Source organism: Trachypithecus francoisi, unplaced genomic scaffold (genome assembly GCF_009764315.1).
Source record: "Trachypithecus francoisi isolate TF-2019V2 unplaced genomic scaffold, Tfra_2.0 Lachesis_group5, whole genome shotgun sequence".
Lineage (NCBI taxonomy): Eukaryota > Metazoa > Chordata > Mammalia > Primates > Cercopithecidae > Trachypithecus > Trachypithecus francoisi.
The window spans coordinates 136,947,019-136,971,238 of record NW_022681470.1 but is presented as its reverse complement, the minus strand read 5'-3'; the positions used below and the strand labels follow the sequence as shown (position 1 = coordinate 136,971,238).

At 50.2% G+C, this 24,220-nt stretch overlaps 1 protein-coding gene across 13 annotated transcripts in view; it reads left to right on the top strand.

Annotated features, from left to right (window-relative positions):
* NFIX (nuclear factor I X) overlaps positions 1-24,220 on the top strand; it is a 104,635-nt gene that overhangs the window by 30,880 nt on the left and 49,535 nt on the right. The window lies entirely within an intron of this gene.

The following is a 24,220-nucleotide window of genomic DNA, read 5'->3' as shown; positions in this document are numbered from 1 at the left end:
CTCCCCTGCTCCCTGGCCATGTTATTGACTTTGTGCATTTCCATCGTTGGAGGACTTATCTGATCAGAAAGATGCTGCAGGTCTTAGGATTGGGGACATGATGCCCCCAGAATTATCCATGATGGTGAGAGTTTGAGATGAACAACAATAACAGCACACCAATAGTTGCTCGTATTAAAATGAGTCAGAAGAAGTATTGAGGGGCAGGTACTAGTTTTCCTGCAGCTTCACCTCCAATCCCAGGAAAAACTGGGTTTGGTACAAGCGGGATGGGCAGGAGTTTGGTAGAGAGAAGGGGCATGTGAAACCCCGGGATATGAGACTGAATGAACAGAAAAGAGGAGAGAAGACAGTAGTGGGCAGATTCTGCAGCCTAAATACTCAGGCGGGAGCTGTTTGGCTGGGATTTGGCTGTCAGAGAGTATGAAAGTAATTTGATTTCATAGAGAGTGAAAACAAGCACGAGATTCCTTGAGCTCTTTCCCTTCTCCTTATTTCAGCTAAAGTGGCAAGGCCTCAGGATGGATGCCCACAGCCCTGGCACTCTGCTGGGGAGCAGAGAGGCTTTCTCGGGGCACAAGCATGGCAGGGAGCAGCGCTGCTGTGGAAGAGGTCTTAAGCAAACAAACAAACAAACAAACAAACAAAAAAACTCTGTAAAATCTCCTTTTCCTTTTGTGTTCCAAGTAGTTCTGCTTCTCCTCTTCGCTTTTCCAGTTTTACCCTGCATTTTGGGTTAGGGTGGTTTAGTTCTCCTCCTCTGTTCCTTTTTTTTCCCTTACCCTTTCCCTTTTTATAATTTCTTTCCGCTTTTGTTTTCTTACAAATTGAAACAGAGATGGCTGGTTAATTTTTAGCCTCCACTCAGCTACGCCCAATTTACTGCCGCCTTTGAAACCTAAACGGGCGGCACTCTGTGATTAAGCAAGGCAGAAGTGTGTTTACATTATGCCCAACCAACTTGTAATGAGAGGGCTACCAAACCTTTCTCTGTGTGTGTGTGTGTGTGTTTCCTTTCCACCATTCCAGTATTTTTTCCCCTTCATTTCCCTTTTTCCTCTCTTTATGCGAATGTGAGAGAATGTGGCTTAACTTCAACTCTCGCAAAGGTTGTTTCCCGCGAGTGTGTGTCTCTGTGTCTTCCTTCCTGTTCATTCACAAAAAAGAAAAGCAATTCACAATGGCTGTGGTCACCCCCTTGCCTGTTTGGGAAGTTGGGAGGAATGATATCACTGGATCCAGAAATAAAATTCAGGTTTGGGGGTGCTTTCAGCACTGTGTCAGGAATGTAATCTAGACTAGAGTGCCCTGAGTTTATATGTTGGAGAACTGTGGAGAGGAGAAGGTGATATTGGAATTCTTGTCCTGAGAGGTTGCTTTGGTAGCTGGTTAGAAGCAGGAGACACCACTCTCACCCCCCAAGTCCCTGCCTACTTCTGTAGATCTTTCTAGGCCTGCACCCGGCCCTGTGTGACCATCGTGACCCGTCATGCAGAAGGCCAGGTGCCAGTCATTCCACCTCCCTTCATCTTGAATTTTTTCTTTTGTCTTTTTTTTTTTTTTTGGAAAAGAGACTAAGAGGGAAAAAAAAAGTTATCCCCTCATTCTCTGTCTATACAGCAAGCCAGAGTGGGAGGGTGTGTGCCTGGTAGTATTGGAGGTGGCTGGTGGCTTGCAGAAGGCTCGGAGCCCCGAGCTTACCAGTGTGGCCATCAGATACTCCTGCACAAGGGGATTCTGCACCTTCCAATTTTAGAACCAGGGGCTCGAGAGCATCTAAGATGAAAATCAACACTCATCTTCCTCTGAGCTGGCTTCCTCCAACCCCGCTCTCTGACTGGATCCTTGTAGCCGAGTTGTTTCCCTGGCCTCTTTTATTTTAGGCCAAATTCTTGACTGCTGCCAGCGTGGGGCTAAGGTAGGATGAAAAGTATGTGAGGAAGGAGACCGTTTCCTGGCCAGAAGAAAGGCCCCCCATGCCTCCCTGCCAGCTTATGAGATCATTCGCCCAGGAATATGAGCAAATTCATACCCCATTCCATGTAGCCGAGGCCACTGCTCTGGGCTGGGGCTGAGGCCGAGTCTCCTCTCCAAAGCAGAGTAGGGAACTAAGGGTGTATTTTATATTATTCAGGCCCTAGACTCCAGATAATTTCAGTGAAGGTAGGATTTTTCTCACTGGAATTGCTTTAGTTTGAGCTTGCCTTCCTGAAGTGAGTTGGGGCGAGTTGGTGCAGCTCGAGCCACCAGTGGGCCGTTTCACTTGTTCCTCTTTGGAGTTGGGTTGGGTGGTCTTGAGATGGAGCAGAACAGGCATGACTTCCTCCTTGAGCTGGCCCACTTTGCTAGAAAATGTCTTCTGTGGCTGAGCCACCAAACAGCATCGATCTGTGGGTACCACTTTCTTCATGCCCATGCCTGCCAGACACACTCAGCAGAGCTGCCACTTGCTCCTTCCTTCCAGGATGATAAACTGGGGACAGGGGCTGGGATGGCACAGGCTTTGGACTCTGAAAGAAGTGTTTTTCCTTCTCTTAAGACAGGGCTGAAGAGCCAGATCTGGGCTGAGCTGGGGATCCTGGGTTTGATGACAGTAACATTGATGTGGTGGCAAATGTGGGGGTGTGGTTTTGCCCCCAGGTGCCATTGTCACCCATGGCCTTGCTGGGCCCTTGTTATGTCCCAGATGAAGCTTCAAGAGTTGACACATTTGAGAGGGATTAAAGGACGTGTGTTTGGCGTCAAAACTCCACTCCCAGAATACTGGGTCCAAATACAGAATACTAGGTCCAAAAGCCTGCCATGAGGCTGGCCTTCCTGCTGGGAAGAAGTCTCTCTGTGTGTTTGTCTGTGTTTAGGAAGGGAGGTTGAAGCAGGGCAGGGTCAGAAAGCACTGCCTTGGGAAGGAGGGTATCCATTTCCTGGTAATATCCTTCCATTCAAAGTGGGTATCCCAGAACAGGTGGCCGGGGACGGGTGAGCTAGAGCGGCCAGGAGAGAGACCTCTGCTTGTGTGAGAAAGGATGGCCGAGCTGGCCTAGAACTGCTGCTAGACCATTTCCAAAGTTTCTGCAGCACCCTGAAGGTGAACCAGTGCCTTCAGACCTTTCCTGACACCTAAACCTTGGTCCTAGGAAAGAAAAAAAAAATCCAAAACTAATAAAATACTTGAGCAAATGGAACTGTCAGCGTCTCCCTGTCAGATCCCTCCCGTGGGCCTGCAGCGGAATCCCCACAAAGTCCAGGTATTTGAGTGGTGGCTCTTTTCTTTATCTAAACTCTTTAATGATGGAGAGCTTCCCACACAGAAGGAACCCCTGTGCACACACCACTAGTGCCAGCAATTGCCAGATCACGGCCAATCTCAATTCAACCATCCTCCCAACTGCCCGCCCACACTGAGTTATTTAGAAGATCCAGGCATTATAGCTTTTCATCTGTAAATGTTTTTGTGCACATCTCTAAAGATAAGGACTCTTGAAAAACTGAACCACAATACCACTATTATACCCATTAAAAATTTAGCATTTTTTTTTTTTAGTATCATCAGAAACCTGGCTAATGTTCACATTTCCCTAATTATCACTTAATTATTTTTTTATAGTTTGTTTGAATCAGGATCCAGATAGGGTCGGTCCTGCATTGCGATGGGTTGATCAGTCTCTAAAGACTCATCATAATCTCTAGGTGGTCCTTCTCCTCTCCCTCTTCTTTAGTCTTTGTTTCTTTTCTGGCAGTTGTCATTGTTGTCATTGAAGGAACCAAGTTGTTTGTCCTGTGGGGTTTCCTCAGCTGGACCCTGTAGGCTGCGCTACTCCGGGTGATTCAGTGAGTGTGGTGCTCCGAGAGCAGATTCGGCCTCCCCACCCTTCCTTCAGGTCCCGGGACAGCTGAGCTTGGCCTTACCTGTCGCAGGAAATGGGTTAGACCCTGAAGATTTGTCTGAGTGAACTTTTTCACCTGTGGGGTTGCCTTCTCAGGTATCAGAGCTTCCTGGTTTTGGCACTTTAGTTTAGGGCTTGGGGCTTTGTAGCAAGCACTAATTTTCAGGTCTGAGGGAGGACTGCCCATCCACGTCCTTCCTTGGTGGTGAAAGGCATTGTTCAGCTGTGTCCATACTGCCAAAACAGGGCTGGTGCCAGCGAGGTCCCCTAAGCCTTTGCTGGATGCCCGACCCAACTGTTGGCTCTGGGGCTAGTATGTGGGAGGGTCCACAGGAGCACCCGCCACTTTCTCTGGGTCCACCCCCACCGTGGACCCTGTGCCGCCTCATCCATTGCCTCCTTTTTCGAGGCCCAGAAATGCCACTGGTCTGCATCTTTGAGGCAGCGCCATCTGGTGCCAGGGCTGACAAAGACCGTGGGGCCATGGAACTGATGCTTAAAATGAGCAGGATCTACAGATTATCTTTTAACCGAATGTAGGGTCCCCTTTAGAACATCCCGGAAGAGGTGTCACTGTCATTCAAAGGTCAGATTTGGTTGTAAAATTCTTCCATTCTTCCATGTCTAGCTTATAGGATGGTTCCAGGGATTAAACCAGCTAATATGTAAAGATACTGGCACATAGCAGGACGGCAGCTGCTGTGATTGGGAACAATTGTTATGATTTAGGGAGCCCAAGGCTGACTCTCTGTCATCTTTACTTATTGGTCTTTCTTTTCTCTTAAGGGAGGACCCAGGCGAAAGCTGATTTTTCTGTAACAGGACAGCATTTGAAATACCAAAGGCATTTATGTCTCCCTTCCACCCTTCTCCCCAGGAAGCTGTCTCCTCTCCGGCCTGAATATCACCAGTCCCTAATGCCTCCCACATTTCACATGGCTCCTAGTGCCCTTGCCATTTTGGTCACCACCTCCTGGAGGCCCTCTGGTTTGTTTTGGTCTCTCTGATTCATAAAATTTCTGAAACTGGAGTGTTCAGAATTGAACACAGAAACTCCAAGCATGATCAGATCCTAGCCAGCCATGGTGGCTACATGATTTTCAGGGCCTTCCAGCTACATACTGTGCAGGGCTCAGTGCAAAATGAAAATGTGGGGCTCCTTGTTCAAAATTTTTAGGAATTACAGCATGACATCAGAGCATTTAACCAAGCGTGGGGGGCATGCAGGTTGCACACCCGTGAAGCTGGCCCAGGCCGCCTTTGTTTCGGACATTCGTGTCTGTTAATACAACTTGGGGTGCTGGGTCTGGGTGGTGTGGAACAATGATGGGGCTCAGGCTGGCCTCAGAGGGGGGCATGACCCCAAAGAGGAGAACAGAAATGCACAGACCCAATCCTTACACTTGGGCTTGGTCTTATTCTCAGACTCCTTTGACCACCTGCTCTTGTCCCTTTTGTTCATAGTGCTGTCCAGCCAACCAGTCAAGAGCCCCCATTGCCTACAACATGCAGAGGGTGTCTCAGTAGAGCGCTTGCTCTGCTGGCTGAATTGGAGGCTGTGGCGCAGGGGAAAAAAGAGTCACCTTTGTCGGAGCTTGAGCGAGAAAGCACCGACTGTGAACGAGCCAGAGGGGACCTAGAGGCCTGATCTCATAATTATGGGCATGGTGACCAGTTGTGCTCTATTGCCGACCCAGAGGAAACAGGGCTACTCTGCAGCAGGAGGCCTGGGGTCCAGACGTGCAGAAGGACTTCCTGAGAACTTGGTTTACTTTTTGGCACTTCCAAAGCATGGTAGAATTCCCTTTATCCATGAAATGCACACTTAGTCAACTTACTGTGAGCAAGGCCCTGGCCTAGGGGTTCCTAGATCTCTAAGAATAAGACAATCTTGCATGTACCCGGCAGGCTTTGGGTAAAGGCCTGGTGATATCTTCTAGAAGGCTTCTTCCCGTAGGCATAGGCGTGAACCTGCAGTGACCCATGCTGGAGGGGAGGAAAGGCCCAAAGGACCTTATTTGTGGGATAGCTCACAGTGGGCTGTGAAGTGGGAGGCAAGGTCCTTCTTGGCCACCCTCTAGTGTTGCAGAGACCTGGGATGCCAGAGCAAGAGTGGGTTAGTAGGGGTAATGAGGTAAGCGCTACGTTCTCCCTCTGTTCTGGTGTCCTGTAGCAGCTGAGCAGAGAGGGGACAGCTGAATGTCCCCCTTTCTGCCTAGGGAAGAAGGTGACTCCCTCCTCACCCCTTTTTCTCTTTGCCCTGTCCGTCCTGCCCCCACCCCACCCCGCCCCTCTGTCTCAGGAGCTGCCACGCTTCAGTTATTTTATCCTTCAGTGTCCGATTCAGAAGTCTTTTCAAAGGCCCCAGCCGTGTCAGCGCGCGGTGCTCGCACAAAAGGCCTCTTTGATTTCTTGTTTGTTTTCATTTGCCAGTGGAGGGGGAGGAGGGCAGGAGAGAAAGAGCTTCTGGGTTTTAAAATTTTTATTTGGGTTGCTTCATTCTCAGAGGAGTTGGCTCCTTGGAACTCCTTTCTGAGTTGGGGGCTTGGAGTTGAGCGGCGGCCTTCTGAAGAGAGGGCTAGTGTAGGAGTGGGGGTTGGGTGGAGCTCCCAGGGTGATAGGAGGAGGTGTAGGGGTTTAAATATAGTTATTGATTCACCCTACAAACACTTTGGGCAGATCTTATGTGCTAGGCCTAAGCGTAGCCCTGCCTCTTGGGTAGAGGAAAGGTCTGAGGTGTCTGGCACATGACATTCCCCTGTGTGTTGCATCCTTCGAGGAGGACTCTTCACAGCTGTGGATTTGCACAGTTGTGAACTTTGACTTTGTTATTTTTCCTTTTTTGTCCCAGATTTCACCTTTGAAGGGGATTCTACTAGCATACATACTTCTTGGAGACTCAATACTTCAGAATACAGGTTGGGGTTTCCCACTCTACATCAGAGAATGGGGGAGAGGGAGTGAGAGGTTTATAGAGCAGCTAGGTGTCTTCCTGGGAATGGTGTGCAGAGGACCTGGGCCCACAGCTTGTTTTGGACTTTGAGGGCAGGTCAGTGCTGCTGAGACCCTGGTGAGTAGGGAGTTGAGGCTGAAGAGAGATGGAAGGCCACGCTTGTCCAAGGTTTGGAACAAGAGGCACCCAAACCAGTGCCTGTTGGGGTGCGTACCTTAACACATGTGGGCACGTCCCTACATCCCAGTAAGAAGAGGTGCAGCCTGCTGGTTTACATGCCCGTGTGGAGGCCTAATTGTCAGGGCTTGGGAAGAGAGCGCCACAGACCGAGACTTGGGCAGGTGGTCACGGGCATCAGCAACAGGGAAGTGTGCCCACTGGGTGAGGGGGGGCTCGCAGGGCCTGGTTGGCAGACGGGAGGAGGAGGCTGGGGGGCTGAGAGATAGATAAATATAGCTGATGGCATTTCTGATGATAGGTTTTTCTTGGCACCAAGGGCACCGTGGAAAACAGCACGACAAACGCCCGGCCCTGCAGGCCGCCGTCGCCATTTTAAACATGTTTGAGTTTAAGGGTTGTTGGCGTTAGAGTAGGGTCCCAGGAGGCGGAGGGCCTAGGGAGGGGAAGTTTGGCTGGACTGGACCTTACCCGCCAGGGGCCTGAGTTCCTTACTTTGTCTATAGTAGGTATCTCGTGCCTTGTTTCCTGGCTCTTTGGGGATTTAAAAAATATTCTGGGGCTGCCCTTTGTGGGTCTGTCTCCCAAGTGACTTGTTTCACCACCAGCTGCCATGGCCTATCAGTAGGGGCATCTCGGCTCTTCTCTCACTCCTGATGCCTTACTGATGACATGGCATGCCACCACCACCCCAGTACAGGGCACTTATTAGCTGTTATTTGGGGACACCCAGTAACTTAAGGGGCACCTGTTTGTCCAGGCTCCTAACAACTTCTTGTCCCCTGTGGGCAAGCCCTTGGTCTCTATCACCTGCTTTAATTCCATTTTTCCATTGAAGGCCCTCTTTGGCTTTACCACCAGACTAAGTCCTCTCTATGTGTTAATTGCCTGAATTCTCACCCTTATTCTAGTTTTAAACCTGTGCTCCTGGCTGGGTGTGTATGCACTCAGGTGACATGTATAATGTGTGTAGTGAGGAATCAGCAAACCAGACCTGGGGACCAGGGAGGCTTCCTAGAAGACGACCTGATTGACCTGCACCTTGAAAGACAGTGAGGAATTAGCTTGTTTTGTCAGCTGACTGAGCCTACTCAGTGTGCGTGGAGCTGATTTCCTCCTCACAATGGTTGAGTGATATAGACAGAGCAGGTATTATTATATCTACTTCACAGAGGAGGGACCCGAAATACAGAGATGTCGGGGGACTCCGGTCACATGATGGGTTTCCGGCAGAAGGGGCTGGGTTCTAGGTCACTGAGTACCTCAAGCTCATTTTGAGGGCATCGCTGCTCCTTGAATTTCATCAGGATTACTGGCTTTGGCAGAGTCTCAGAGGAGAAAACCTCATGGGTCCCCGTTGGAGCCAGTTTCATCGTTGTGGTCTCTGTCGCGCTCTAGAAGAGAGCCCAGCTTGCGGCTCAGCTCCAGGGCTCCCCCAGTGGCTGAGCACGTGGGGTGGAAACAGAGAATGGGCACCTGGCCCTGTCCTGACACTGGCCTCCCTCCCTCCTGACAGGCTATGGCTCCCTGGATTCCTGCCTCCAACCTCGAGAGGCAGCATGCTAGCATAGAGGGGCTGAGTCTAGCATAGACAGGGGCCAGGTTGGCTGAACACTCTCACCCTGCTGCAGCCAGCTTTGCTTCTTTTCATACCTCCCTGGAGCATGGGGGAGGGATCCCACCTGACCTTTGCAGGTAGAGGGGGCAGGAAGTCTAGGTGTGAGGCCAGGCAGGTTCTGCTAGACCTTGGGATTCCTGATCCTTGCACTGTCACACCCTTTCCTGGGAGTGTCCTTGGAGTCACAGTTTGAAATAAAAATGCATGTAATTATCATAATTAACCAGGTGATCGCTGGAAGTTTTACAGTAATCTGCTACTCATTGCCTTTTTCACTCCTTCACATTGACTTTCACCTTTACCCTTTTCTTAAAGTTGGAAAACTCTCAGGCTGTGTATATAAAAACTCTCCTAGCATGACTAGAGCTGGGAACAGGGAGAGGCTGGCTTACCACTCTAGATTTTCCTCTGTGTCCATGGCTAGTTAGAGGCTTACCTCTCACCGTTGATATCAGCTCCCCTCGAGCAGCATTTCCCAACTGCTGCACTATTGACATTCAAGTGAGATCATTCTGTGTCGTGGAGACTGTCCTGGACATTGTAGAGTTTTTTTTTTTTTTTTTTTTTTTTTTTTTTTTTTTGAGACGGAGTCTCGCTCTGTCGCCCGGACTGGAGTGCAGTGGCCAGATCTCAGCTCACTGCAAGCTCTGCCTCCTGGGTTTACGCCATTCTCCTGCCTCAGCCTCCCGAGTAGCTGGGACTACAGGTGCCAGCCACCTCGCCCGGCTAGTTTTTTTTGTATTTTTAGTAGAGACGGGGTTTCAGCGTATTAGCCAGGATGGTCTCGATCTCCTGACCTCGTGATCCGCCCGTCTCGGCCTCCCAAAGTGCTGGGATTACAGGCTTGAGCCACCGCGCCCGGCCCATTGTAGAGTTTTAGCAGAATCTCTGGCCTTGACCCACTAGAAATCAGTTGCACCTCCCTACCCAAGGTGTGACAACCAAAAATATCTCCAGACATTTCTAAGAGTTCCCTTGGAACAGAATCATGCACGGTTGAGGACCTCTGGTCTGGAAGAAACAGGGATTCAGACAGAATGCCACCTCCGTTCACCTCTTGCCTCACCGCCAGTTTAGGTCCTCATTTACCTTGTGTTGAATGTCGACTGAACCTCTGAGCATCATCTGCTCCTGTGTGTCCTGTGTTGTTTTCGTTTTTCCGGATAGCAGGGCTCTGGGCTGAAGCAGTTTGGGGGCTTTCCCCTTTCACTTCCCCCTGGCTGGAACTGTAAGCCTGCCTCCAAGTCCGCTACTGAGTGATTCCTCTCTGATTTTTTGCGTAGTGGTCTCTGTGTGCTGGGGCTGCTGATCTGGGGAACGGGACGGGATCTGCTACTGGGCTGAGCCAGGCATGTGCAGCAACTGGTGATCCTGTCAGGCTCATAGCGGACCCCAAAGAACAGCAGACGTTTGTTTCTACAGCATGAGACACGGAGACCAGAACTGTTGTCTGGGTCTTAGTACTACTCTTTTTAAATGATTTGATTTTTTTTTTAAATCGTAATAGTAAAACACATTCTTTGTAAAAATTTAAACAATAGAGAATGTGAGAGACAGACAAGTTCTCCAGACTATTGTCCTGTGCCTGAGACAGCTTCACTTCACAGATCCATGTCAGTTCTTCGAATTCTTTTCATCAATTCATATATCAAGTAACTTTTAAATATAGAGGTATCTATTTTAAGAGCAGATGGTATGTTTGGGCTAATTGAATTGGCTCCGTCAAGTGCCATTGTGGTCTTAACTCTTCCCACCCCCTGCCTTTTGTACCCTCGCCTGCATCATCCCAAGTGCAGAGCCAATGTCCCTGTCATCTTTTCCCTGAGGTGACAGTTTCGGTGTGTCATTCCTGGGAGGAGTGACCAGCAGGGCATGTACTGGTGTCTGAGTGGTTAGGATCCAACTCTCGGGGATTCCTGCTGGTAGTGTAACTCCGACCACAGAAGTCAGGGCCTAAGCCTCAGCCTGCCCAGAGACCCCCGCCAAGGGGGCTGCAGCTGGAGGGAGGGGCCCCTGGGAAGTATCCTGCTTGGCTGCACCTGGCTTGGCCTCTGGAGTCAACTTCCGAAGTCTTCTAGGAAGGCAAGGGCACTCCTTCGTATGGAGCAGACCCTTCGCCAACTGGCCTGGTGTCCGGGAGGCTTCCTTTCTTAAAATGAGGGGATGAAGCATCAGTCATGCTTCCAGGATTTATTTCATCATAATTGTTTGTTTCGGTCTTAACGACACAGCAGAGAGAAGAGTAGCAGAGGAAGAAGAGCGTCCTCTCCAGGCCAGGGGTGGGGCTGTGGAAATGAGAAACCGGACAAGATGGAGAAGGAATCCAGAGAGGGCTTTGTGGCTGGGTCTGTCAGTCTGGAGAAGGCTGCTCTCCAGACAGCCGAGAGTAGGGTGACACCTGGTGACTCTTCTGGACTGGGCGGAGCTGTGTGGACCGATCAGGAGATCCCCTGAGGCAACCTGCAGGAGGCCAGCCGAGTATAGCCCTTGGGGAGTGTGTCCTTATTATGCCTGCAGATTATATCCCCATTAGCGCATAATTATTATATAATGGGCGTTATTGCGTAATGGCAGTTATATAACAGGTGGCCCAGAATACAGACAGGGGGTGTAATAAGTGTATATCCTCTGGCTATAAATAGCCACCAGCCCCACACCAAATATGTGGTCACACCAGAGCCACCTTATAAATACCCGTGCTGGGCTATAAATTTCTGAGCAGTGACGTCAGCGGGCATGGTACCTAGTTAGGAGGTGGTAGGAGGGACCTGCGGCCCCACCCGGACACATGACATCATTGTTTCCTTAGTAACAGGAATGCTCCCGGGGGACCAAGTGAAGAAAGGCCTTTAAAGGGAGGAGGCAAATGGATAGGAAGCTTCAGTCGGGGGTGGGTGCTAAGCCTGGGGCTGAACAGGGTGGGGTCCCTGGGCAGAGTCCTTAATGGGTGAGACAGGCCGTCTGCCCTTGGGTATTTGACCCAACCGGAAGCAAGGCAGTAGACTCCGTTTTCTTTCATCTTTAGGGGGTCTCAAGTCCCCTTTCCTGTGTGTAGCAGATTCTGCCAGCCTTGGCTATGTGTCAGGGAGAAGAGGGGAGCTACAGGGTCTTCCCTGTCCTTCTCTCTCCCAGGTGACCTCTACAGGGCTCTGGAGCCACTTGCTTCTGTGCCTGGTCATATCCTCCCCAGGACATGACCGTTTCCTCTACCAGACATATTAGGCCAGTTTCAGCCTTAGTAATCTAAGAAATATGTGAGCAATTTGATGCGGATCTCAGAGAGCCTCGTGGAAGTAATGGCGCTGAGAGATGGCGCCTGGGGAAGAAAGAGGAGACAAGGATAGTATTCTGGCCCCAGAAGAAACTATGAGGTGGGATATAATCTTTTTAGGTGTGTGGGAGATTGCTTCATATAGGGTGGGGAAGAACTAGTCTTCAGAGCCCTGAGCATAGAGGAAATTTGCCTTTGGCAGATGAGGGGATCGGAAGAAGGCTGGATGACCAGCTCGTCCTGGTTTGCTCAGAGTTTCCCAGTCCCTCACCTTGGGAAACCCCTCAGTCTCCGGCAAACCAGGATTGTTGGTCACCCTAGAACAGTGGTTTTCAACCAAGGGCAATTTTGTCCCGCAGGGAACATTTGGCAATGTCTGTGAACACTTTTCGTTGTCACAGTTGTGGGGGGAGGGTGCTATTGGAATCTAGTGGGAAGAGTCTAGTGCATATGACAGTCCCCCAGGAACAAAGAATCATCTCGCCCCCAAACGTCACAAGTGCGGAGGTGGAGAAACCCAGCCTTAGAGGGAGAATAAGCAGACCCTGCTGTGCGTGGTCTCTCCTTAGGACGCCTCTTGCCTCTGCTAGCAGAGTGGGCTGCTTGGCTGCCTTCCTGAATTTCTTGCAGCTCTTGTTTTCTGTGCTTTGATTGGTTGCGTTTAGGGTTCTGTGGCCTGGAAACCTTTTCTAGGAAATCGTGTGGCTTCTGAGAGGGTCTTTCCCGTCTCAAAGTTCAGAGACCCTTTGAGACAGTGCCATTTCAAAGTGAGACAGTGCTGAGAGCAAGCCCTGCCAGGCAGTATGGTATTGGTGTGGATCCTTCATCTGTTATTTTAAGAAGAATGGAAAAATCATCAAATACCTATCCCTTATTGCCTACCAAAGAGTTTCTAAAAGGCAAAACCTGCCTGTTTTCCCTGCCTTTCAGGCCAACTCTTCCCATATAGACCTGAACAGGCCACTGCGGCTCCTGGGGCTTCCTGAGCGTATCAGTCCCAGGGTAAGAACTCACTTCCATAAAAGCCAGTTTCCCAGACCCAGTGATCAGGGCTGGACTCTGCCACCCAAAGAAGCTTCCCAAATGAAACAAATGAGGCAGGAGCAGAAGAGAGCCAAATCCTATTCTGGCACATGGAGTTTACAGAAATCTAGGTTCTAAGTGTTCTCATGTCATTTATAGAAGTTTCCGTTTAGCCCAACATATGTGAAATGTAATCATGAAAGCATAGCAGATACTGTTTTTCACCTGCCTTTATTGCCTGTTTAGTTTACTACCTGGCTGCAGTTGACTTGGCGCCCTCTGGCCTTGACCACATGCATAGCGTGGCCAACTGGATCATCGTTTCTGCTGGCCTCGGACAGGGCCCACAGATGAAGGCCAGGATGGTGGTGGTGGCGCAGTGGTCTGGTCTGCACCAGAGATTTGGCCAGAGAGAGGGGATCAGCTGGGCTGTGGGCTGCCCCTTGTGTGTGTCAGGCCCAACTTCTGAGTTTGGACTTGAGATTGAGGCAGTTAATAAGCATGGATGGGGAGGAAGAGCCCAAGGGTCTGCATGCAAGGTCCTGCCTGCTGTGCCAAAGGGGACTCTGTGGGGAACAGTGCTGGCTCCAAACACAAAGGCCATTGCTCCATGGAGCAATAATCCTCAGGATATTGCCAGCCCAAAAGATATGGCCAAGACAGAGGCCCCTGCCCTGAGGACAATGACCAGATTTCTCTCACTTATTTATGGTATCGTGGTTTACAAAGTGGGCCCAGCACACAGATCCCTGGGCATAGTTTCAAGTACATGCATTTCTTTTAAATTAAACACCACACACATACACACACAGACACACACATGCGTGCGTGTAGGGTCTGTTCAAGCCGTGCTGCTGCCCAGGAGTGTTCCCAGCCACGTGGGACAGTAACTGAGGATGATGGTACTGAAGCCACTGTCTAATATTAGATTTTGTAACTCAGAGATTCATTAATATAATTACTCAGATGCCAGCCTGGCTTGGCAAGGCCTCTTGAATTGTGTTCCTCTTCAACAAAGCGCTCCGGCTGCAGAAATGCCCCTGGGGAGCCTGAGCTCTGCTACCTTGCCTGTGAATGGGGCAGAAGGCATGTGTTAGCCTCCTCAGTGCACCCTGGGAGAGGCAGTGCATCCCCATGGTGGCAAGTCTTGCCTTTACGTGTCTTGTCAGGAAAACAGGGACCTTGGAGAGTCTGCTGCAGAAGGGAGCGATCTGCTGGGCGAGGCCCCGTTTCTATGCAAGTTGGCCCTGGGCTCAGCTGGGGGCCAGTTTATTTTGCTCCCCTGTGATACTTAGCATGCAGTTTTGTAGTTTCTCTTAGGTTGGAATCTTGGAGCTGGGACCGTGTTTTATCCGCCTTTGCATCTGTCTCTTGCCCAGCATATAGTTTTATAGGCTCCATAAACCCATTTTGAATACTGAATTACCTTCAGATGGGAAGCAGCCCATGGCCCATACTTGAGATGATGTAAAGGCTCACGGTGGTATAAAAATCAGAAAGGGGGGTGATGAAGGAAGAGAGCCAAGATGGAAGAGTGGCAGGTGTGTTCTCTGAGTGGGCATTATGAGGGGACAGTCCTGACAGAGGAGGGGCAGTGGAAGCTTCCAGAATGCTGGAAGGAGTGTGGCAGGCAAGTGAGAAGCTGTGGGTTAATGGGTTCAAAGAGACAGTTTTTCAAAATATTTATTTTTATTTTATGTGAATGAGCTCTCAGGAAAATGGGGAAGGAGCAGCCCTTAGCCCCTTCCTTCACCCCTGCCCCTGCTGGGTACCTTGTTACAGGGGCTACTGCTAGGTGGGCTCAGCCCAACCCCACCCTCTCATAGGCCTTTCCTTGGTCTCCTTGACTGTCCCTGCTAGACAGTCATCTTTGGGGACATCCTCCCTTTTGGCCACAAAGCATGTCCTCTCCAGACTCGGTCTGCGGAGCAGCCAAACTCACTCGTGACAGGGTCTCTTCCTGTGCCAGATCTTCCCTGCCACGCTAGCCTGGTGGATGCCCTGCGGCAGGGGTTGGCAGGGATCAGTCCTGGGCCCACTGGGATTGCTTGCCTTTTGCTCTAAGGCTCTTCCTCCCCTCCCTCCCTCCCTCTCCTCAGGAACCCTGGCCTCCAGGCTCCTTGTGTGTACAGACTCATGGCTGCTCTTCCTGCCCTCCCTCTCCTGGAGATCCCTCCAGTCTGGGCCTCTCAGGTCAGAGTTGACTGCCGTCCCCCAGCTGGTACATGTGCTTGCAGCTCTGGTGGCTGGGTTTGGTTATTAACAATGAATTATTAAAGGAATGTGAATAGGGAGAGAGGTTTGTCTCTCACACACTCGCGCACACACACAGCCACTTCTCGAAGCAGATCTTAAAGTTGATTCTGCTGCCGCTGCTGTACCTTTGCTTACCTCAGATCTTAGAACTGTTTCCAGTAGTTTTTGAGTGAATTCCCAGCTCTCCACTTTCCACCTTAAGGCTCTCTAGATAGCTCCTTCCTCCCCTCTCACCTGGTCCCAAACCTCTTTCCTCTGGCCCCATGTGCCAGTTCTTGACTTTCTCTGAGACCGGTTTTCCCCTCTGAAGTCCTCGTTCAGTGGAGGGGTAGCTAGAGGCCCACCAGGTACCCAGTCTTGGTAGTGTCACATGCCACAGCATGACAGTAACATGAGGACATCTCCCTCCTTGCCACCACTCTTTGGGCTGGAGTCCACTTGAGCATGAAAGTTCAGGAGGCCAAGCCTGCCTCTCACAAACTCTGGACGCACAGGGGCTTAGTTTCACGATCAGCTTATTATGTTGTTCTATGATTTGGAGAGTGTGCCTGGTACATACAGTCCCTCATCTGTCCACTGTTTTAAAAAGGTTATTTTTCTGATTATAAGACTCCTGCACATTCATAATAAAAATACAAAATTAGCATGAAGTCGGGGTGGAAATAAAAATTATTACAATTCTGCCACTGAAATAACTACCATTAACTTTTGTTGCATTTTCCCTTACTTATTCATGCACATATTTTATTTTTACTGGAATTTATGGTATAGACACTTAGGGATGCTGCTTTTAAAATTTAATACTGCAGGGTGCAGTGGCTCACACCTATAATCCCAGCACTTTGGGAGGCTGAGGCAGGCAGATCATGTGGTCAGGAGTTCAAGACCAACCTGACCAACATGGTGAAACCCCGTCTCTACTAAAAATACAAAATTAGCCGGGCGTGGAGGCGCACACCTGTAATCCCAGCTACTCAGGAGGCTGAAGCAGGAGAATCGCTTGAACCCAGGAGGCAGAGGTTGCAGTGAGTTGAGATTGTGCCTCTGCACTCCAGCCTGGGTGACAGAGCCAGACTCCGTCTCAAAAAAAAAAAAAAAAAAAAAAATCAGTACCATTGTGTATTCTACCACGTCACTATTTTTCAAAACCTAAGTTTTAGTGGTTTAGCATCTTTTCTTTTTGTTTTGTTTGTTTGTTTGTTTTTTGAGATGCAGTCTCACTCTGTCGCCCAGGCTGGAGTGCAGTGGCGGGCTCTCGGCTCACTGCAAGCTCCGCCTCCTGGGTTCATGCCATTCTTCTGCCTCAGCCTCCCGAGTAGCTGGGACTACAGGTGCCCACCGCCATGCCCGGCTAATTTTTTTTTTTTTTTTTGTATTTTTAGTAGAGACAAGGTTTCACCGTGTTAGCCAGGATGGTCTTGATCTCCTGACCTTATGATCTGGCTGCCTCGGCCTCCCAAAGTGCTGGGATTACAGGCGTGAGCCACCGCACCCGGCCTTAGCATCTTTTCTTATTAACTGCATTACCCCTAAATTGTCAACATTTCTAATGACTTCTGTCCCCTATTCCTTTTGAAAATAAGAAATTATCTCTTATTATAAATGTAATAGGTGCTTACTGAAAAGTCAAAAAATGCTTTTACATGCTTTTTTTTTTTTTTTTTTTTTGGGAGACAGTTGCTCTGTCACCCAGGCTGGAGTGCAGTGGCATGATCTCAGCTCACTGCAACTTCTGTCTCCAGGGTTCAAGCAATTCTTATGCCTCAGCTTCAGGAGACGCTGGGTTTACAGGTGTGCGCCACCAAGCCTGGCTAATTTTTTTGTATTTTTAGTAGAGACGGGGTTTTGCCATGTTGGCCAGGCTGGTCTCGAACTCCTGGCCTCAAGTGATCTTTCCGCCTCAGCTTTCCAAAGTGCTGATATTACAGGTGTGAGCCATCATGCCTGGCCTGAAAAAGAAAAACATGCTTTTAAACAGCTTCATGAGATTTCATCATGCCAGAGTTGATGTTAAACCCCACCCCACCCCCACTGAGGCCTTTGAGTTGTGTTGTGTTCATCCCCACTGTAAATTCTGCTAGGATGGACATCCTATTGCACCAAGCTTTTTAGCTCTATTTGTTACCTTCAGATAATGCTTCCTAGCGGTTGAATTACTAGGCAAAAGGCATGGACTCTCTTGAAGGCTCTTCGTCTATCCTGTTAAATTGCCATGTGGAAACTTGACACCCTCAGGCAGCACACAAGGATTCATCTCACTCTGTCCCTGTACCCTGTTCCTATTCCCCAGAGCCTCAGAAAGATGTTGCCGTCATTGTACATATCGTGTACATTTCACGTACATGGCATGTCAGGATGCACTTTTATGAGTCAAGTCTCCCATCCCTGTCATAGGTGTATGTCCCGTTCCCATATTTATTCTCTGCATCAGCTCACACATTCCTTGATGGACACATGGTGTTACCCACTGTAAAAGCTAGTCATGGACATCAACCCACATTCTCACACCCTCAAATCTATGTTTTTATGAATCTGAGGCGCCCCCTTCCAGGCCTCTGCAGCCACTTCCTGTTAGCACTGCTAGAAGGGGAGGGACCCTTGGGGGTCCCTGTGGCATGGCAGTTTCCTGTCAGCTCCTGGCCCTGGGACTGCAGAAGTGGCTCTTGGGGCTGTCTGGTGGTAAGCAGGTGCTGGCCATGGTATCTTAATGGCAGCAGCCCCCAGGTCCACTTCTGAGGTGCAAGCCCATGCTGGCCACCAGCACATGCCAGAGAGCTCCTGAGGAAGCAGCTGCTGCTGACACCTGAGGCCAGCCACACAGTCTGCCACCAGGCCCCTAGGGCTGCCAATGTCACACAGGTCCTCCCAGGACTTGAAGGGGGACGAGGGGAGGGCGAGCTGTTGCTGTGGGCTGTAGACTGACATCACCGGTGGACACGCCCTCTCTCACCCTTGCATCCCAGACAGTGTCCCCCACGGCCTGCAGGCAGGGACACACAGCCCCCTTGTGCCCTGCCCCAAGTCCCTGTGTGTAAGTGAGCATGTTCTCATCAGGCTTGGTCCCCACTGCCATGGCACTCTTTCGATGTGCCTGAATATGCATGCTTATTCACCTCGAAAACTGGGCCATAGGGCCAGGTGTGGTGGGTCATACCTGTAATTCTAGCACTTTGGGAGGCTGAGGTGGGAGGATCATTTGAGCCCACGAGTTCAAGCCTGGGCCACATAGCAAGACCCCCATCTCTATAAAATAAAATTTAAAAAAAAAAGAGAAAAGAGAAAATCAGGCCTTATATCATTTTCTACATCCTATTCTGCCCATGGAAGCTTAAGTGTCTGCAGCCTCTGTTGACCCTTGTCCCTCACTCTTTCTCTGTGGTATTCCATCTTACCCAGAACCTGACTGTCCTCAGGCCCTGGGTGGTGGGAGCTGCCTCAAGACTCCTGAGGCCCCAAAAAGAGGCTTTTGAATTGCAGCAGTGGAGGTGGGTAGTTGTGTAGGACAGAGAGAGGCGATAACATTGTCTCTCCCCTTTCTTCCTTCAGCTGGGGCTGTGGCATGGCAGTGTGGGCCATCCAGTGTCTGGAGGGCTTGTGGCCATGCAGTCGTGGGTGGGATGCATATGTTCATGAGGTTTGCTCTGTTCTTTCCTCTGCAGGGTGTTCAGGATGTGCTAACCTGCAGGTGTCTGTGTGGGTGTCTGAGTGTCAGGAGGTGGGTGTCTGTGTACAAGTATGGGTTGGGGTGTGTGTGTATAAATGTCAGCTTAATTCACACCCCAAGAACGTAAGAGGAAACTTCTCAGTCATGAGGTTCAAGTTCTTGTTGCTCCTATGACCTGTCGTAGGAGTGCAGTGAGTAGGGGGCACAGCAGGTATGTACCCCCTGGGCCCAACTCCGACCTGCCCCCTGTGGCCTGTAGCTTCTGAGTCAGAGGGCGTGCGTGCTTGCTGAGAAGTGTCAGGCCTTTCCCGTCCGCTCAGCAGCTAAGCAGTTCCTTTCTGGGGTTCTTTGTGAACCTGCCTCGCTATTAATCTACCTGTTAGTAAAAGAGATTACAATTGCGGTAATTACAGGGCACTGCGTCTCCATCGTCATGACTGAGCTGAGTGAGAGGCAAGGGGTGGGGGCAACCCAGCCCCCCAGGAAGCTGCTATTAAAAGCCCTCTGTTTGGATATGGTACAAGGACAACAACCATTCCTAATGATGAATTGATGGGTGCTGACGAGTTGATGGGTGCAGCACACCAACATGGCATAAGTATACATATGTAACAAACCTGCACGTTATGCACATGTACCCTAGAACTTAAAGTATAATAAAAATTTAAAAAAAAACAAAACAAAAAAAAACAACCATTCCTGGGGCCTAAGGAGATCTGGGACAAGAGGCAGGTCAGGTCCCGGGGGTGAGGAGTGGGCTAAGGTCCCACTGCAGGCTGTGGGATGACACGGGATGACTGCAGGACTGAGGATGGTGAGAACAGCGGTGGCCCCCTGGCAGCTCAGATACCTGGGAGCAGCACAGGGCTCAGCACCCTGACCACACGGGCTCCATGCTGAAGGCTGCTTTACTTCTGGACAGGCCTTCACCTGCATGGAATGGAAGAGACCTGGTGGCACATGTCAGGGTGAGACAGTGGCTCTCTTCTGAGGGAGCTCCACAGCCACCGTGGATTTAGGTGGACAAACAGAGGTATCCTGGTCTGTGCCTAGCATGGGCCCCAGAGCTGTGTGTGATGCGTGTGCTCCTGATAGCACAGGGGTTCTCAGTGAGGGTGGTTCTGCCCCCAGGGTATATTTGGTAGTGACTGAAAACAGTTTTAGTTGTCACTGCTTGGGATGGGGTTGCTACTGGCATCTCGTGGGTTGAGGCTGGGATGCTGCTAGCTGTCCTATACTGCACAAGATGACCCCCCACAGAAGACAGTATCTAGCCCCAGCATGAGGGGTAATGAGGTTGAGAAACCCTGACTAGCCAAGGAAACGAATGGCAGCAGGACAAGTCAGGCCCAAGGAGGGCTCTAAGAACTCCCTGGTGCTGAGCCTGGCGACCTTGGCCCACGGTGCTCAGCAGTCTGTTGCCAGGGAGGTAGGAGAGGGGGCAGCAGGCACACTGGGTTGACAGCTGCACTGTGTTGACCCCCATGGCGGGCATCAGAGGACCACAGGCTGTGGTTGCGCCTGTCTGTTCCCCCTCCCTTTTCTGGTAGGCTTCTTCCTCCTCCAGTGGCAAGAGCTGGACCCAGGATTGGAGAATTTGCTCTTGCCCACCTCTCCATGTCCTTGTTGCTGACTGAGGCACCTGGGAGTGAGGGGCTTGAATGTTCTTCCCCAGTTTGAGCCCCGTGGAGCCCTCCAGGTGGGAGGGGTCCAGAGGAGGGTATGCAGAAATGGGAAGGGCTGACACTCTACAGCTTCCATCCTGCAAGGACACAGTCCCCACTCTGGCTTTTCCCTAACACACATCTGGCCTGGTTTCTGCTCTGAGAAATAGAGCTGGGTGGGGCAGAGGCCTGGCAAGTAAACCCATTTGCTATTTTCTGGATGGAGTGTAGGAAGCCTCCTTCCACCATTCATTCCTGTTGACCAAAGGGGCATCCCTGCAGGCACTCCTGCCTCCTTTTCCACTTTTGTTTTCAACTTTGACTCCCATTACCAAGGTGCTCTTGGGAAAGAGGGTAGGCCTGTGGGTTAGGAGGGCACCTTGGAGGGTAGTCTGTGGGGCTGGGTGAGATGGGTGTGGGAACGCAGCCCTGTGTTTAAGGGTATGTGTGCTGCCTGCTTGCTGTGGGCAGGGCGTCTTCTGATGCCCTCCCAGCCCTCAGGCCACTATGTCTTGTGTTTTCTACAGACAAAGCATGGAGATTCTCAGCTGTTGCGAATTCTGCGTTTCACACTGAGTCCCTAATAGTGGAATCGCGTTGCCTTCCCCCCACCTTTTTTTTTGCCTTGACAGCTCCAGCCTTATAATTTTACCTTCTTTTTCCTTGCATACGCTCTTTTTCTTCCCTTTCCCGTTCCTGGGGCTTTTGCTGTTCATCGCTGGGGACCCCCTTTAGGACGGATTGCTCCTGACAAGAGGGGAGGGGCTTCCTGTCAAACATTGGGAGTTGATGTTTTGTTTGGTAAAATGTCTGTAAATAGGCTGTGAGGCAGTGATTCTGCATGGATCCCTGTGTATAATAGCGTCTTTTTGTATCTGAGCATGCCTCCAAGCATGTGAATGTCAGGAGCACAGAGAAAGGGAAGGGAAGAAGAAGGGAGGAGAGAGAAGAGGGATGGTGTTTGGGGGCATTGGGATGGCTCTCTTCCTTCTTGGCCTAAATCACAGAGCCTGATCAGGAGAGGGTCAGAGTTCCAGACTCTTGAAGAGTCAAGAAGAACATCAGAAGTGAAGCTACTGCCATCTGAGGTGGCTCTGGGTTGGCTATTTACAGAGGGCTGGAATGGGATGATGGGGCTGTACTCTCCACTAAGGCTGCCAGATCTGGAACTTGACCTTGAAGTCTAGTTATCCAGGGCTCTTAAGGCTCTGCGGGTAGGTCGTAATGGAGACTGTTTGTCCTGCCCAGCATCAACGATGAGCCTTGGATTCTCGGGATCAATATCAGTCTTCCACTATGAATGGGAAACCCATTTCTCCCTGGAGACAGATTCCTCTGCAAGACCTCTTCCTGATTCTTTTTTCTTTCTTTCTTTCTTTTTTAAAGTAGGACGCCTTGTTGCTTTAGATGGGCGCCTTTATTAAGCTTCAGGTGGCTTACCTATCCTATGATTTGATTTACAGCAGACTCATTAAAAACATTGGTCAATTTGATTTCAAAAACGTGGCCACATCTGTTTTCCTGCCGTCAGCTTTCCAGACCACAGAATGCTCTGCTTTTGAGCTGCTCCTCAGCTGACACCCTCCCTGAATCCATTTTGAGTTGCTCTTCCCTGGCCCCATTAGAAAATGTCGGCTCTGACTACACCATGCTTGCGAACAAAGGTGCAGAATGATTTTGGCTGCTTTGTCCAGGAAATAAATTCCTCTTCGGTGCCAGAAACCATTGAGTGGTGCCATGTGTTGAGCTCTAGGCCCTAGAACTGTGGGCAGGGTTATTGCTTAGGGTGAGGACTGTGGAAGCATAGGATGTGGAGGCCATTGGGAGGAGACCCTTGCTTTCCGGACATCCCCACGTACCTTGGGTCAAGAACCTGAGGACTTGCCATGTCCCCTGCTCGCTCTCTCCTGGCTTTCCATCTGCAGTTGCCTGTGGTATAGCTGGTCTGTAGACTTGGGGAAGACAGGCCTCTCTCTTTGTCCCATGGTGGCAGCATCCCACCCGGTTAATTGCATGCACCCTTCCCAGGTCCTCTTGTTCCGTCTGCTCGATGAAGTAAAAGCTGGTTTCCCTGGGGTCTGCCCATGCTCTGCTTCTCGACCTGTGTTTTCACCTGTAATCAGCAATGCCACTTGTCAGTGTCTCTGAACCCTATCTCATTTAAGTCCATAACAGTCCAGTGAACTCAGCACTTTTATAATCCTTGTGTTATGCCTAGAAGCTGGCAGATGGAAGAACCTTGCTCAAGGCCACCCGCTAGTGAGCAGCAGCCCCGGGGCCTGTCCCTGCCTTGCACATCTGCCCCTCACTGCTGATCACCCTGGCTTATCTCAGGGTCTAATTTCTCCTTGTGAACTCTAAACTCTTCTTTCCAGCTACAAGGCAGACGCCTTGTTGACAGCTTGCCCCCATATCCACAAGGTACCTCCCTGTACTCCTGGCTGCCCTCTGCTCTCTGCTCCATTCCTTGTCTTGGCTGTGGGCATCACCACCTAGCCAAGCACTTGAGCCCTCACAACCAAACTAACCACAGGCTCGGGAGAGGCCTGAAGCCTCCCTGCCTTTTCACCACCACTGTGTTTTCTGAACTCAGCGTCTTCTCCTCTCTCTTGTATTTTTTTTTTTTTAATTCCCCATCTCTTCAGGTTGGATTTGTATTTTATTAAGATATAATTCATATAATAAAATTCACTATTTTAAAGTGTACAGGGCCAGGCATGGTGGCTCATGCCTGTAATCCCAGCGTTTTGGGAAGTCGAGGCAGGAGGACTGCTTGAGGCTAGGAGTTCAAGACCAGCCTGGGCAACACAGGGAGACCTCATCTCTGCAAAAAATAAAAAATAAAAAAATTAGCAGCTAGGAGCAATGGCTCACGCCTGTAATCCCAACACTTTGGGAGGCCAAGGCAGGCGGATCACTTAAAGTCAGGAGTTCGAGACCAGCCTGGCCAGCATGGTGAAACCCCGTTTTTACTAAAAATACAAAAAAAAATGAGTCAAGTGTGGTGATGCAGCCTGTAATCCCAGCTACTCAGGAGGCTGAGGCAGGAGAATCACTTGAGCTCAGGAGTGAGAGGTTGCAGTGAGATGAGATCGCATCACTGCACCCCAGCCTGGGCAACAGAGCAAGACTCTGTCTAAAAAACAAAACAAAACAAAAATTAGCCATACATGGTGGTGGTGTGCATTTGTAGTCCTAGCTACTTGGGAGGCTGAAGCAGGAGGATTGTTTGAATCCGAGAGTTTAAGGTTGCTGCAAGCGATGATCACGCTACTGCACGCCAGCTTGGGCAGGCAACAGAGTAAGACTTGCCTCTAAAAAATATAAAAACACGGCTGGGCGCGGTGGCTCAAGCCTGTAATCCCAGCACTTTGGGAGGCCGAGACGGGCGGATCACGAGGTCAGGAGATCGAGACCATCCTGGTTAACACAGTGAAACCCCGTCTCTACTAAAAAAATACAAAAAATTAGCCGGGTGAGATGGCGGGCGCCTGTAGTCCCAGCTACTCGGGAGGCTGAGGCGAGAGAATGGCGTAAACCGGGAGGCGGAGCTTGCAGTGAGCTGAGATCCGGCCACTGCACTCCTGCCTGGGCGACAGAGTGAGACTCCGTCTCAACACAACAAAAAAAAAAAAAAAAAAAAAAAAAAATATATAAAAACACATAAAAATTAAGCATAGGATTCAGTGTCATTTAGTACCTTCACAATG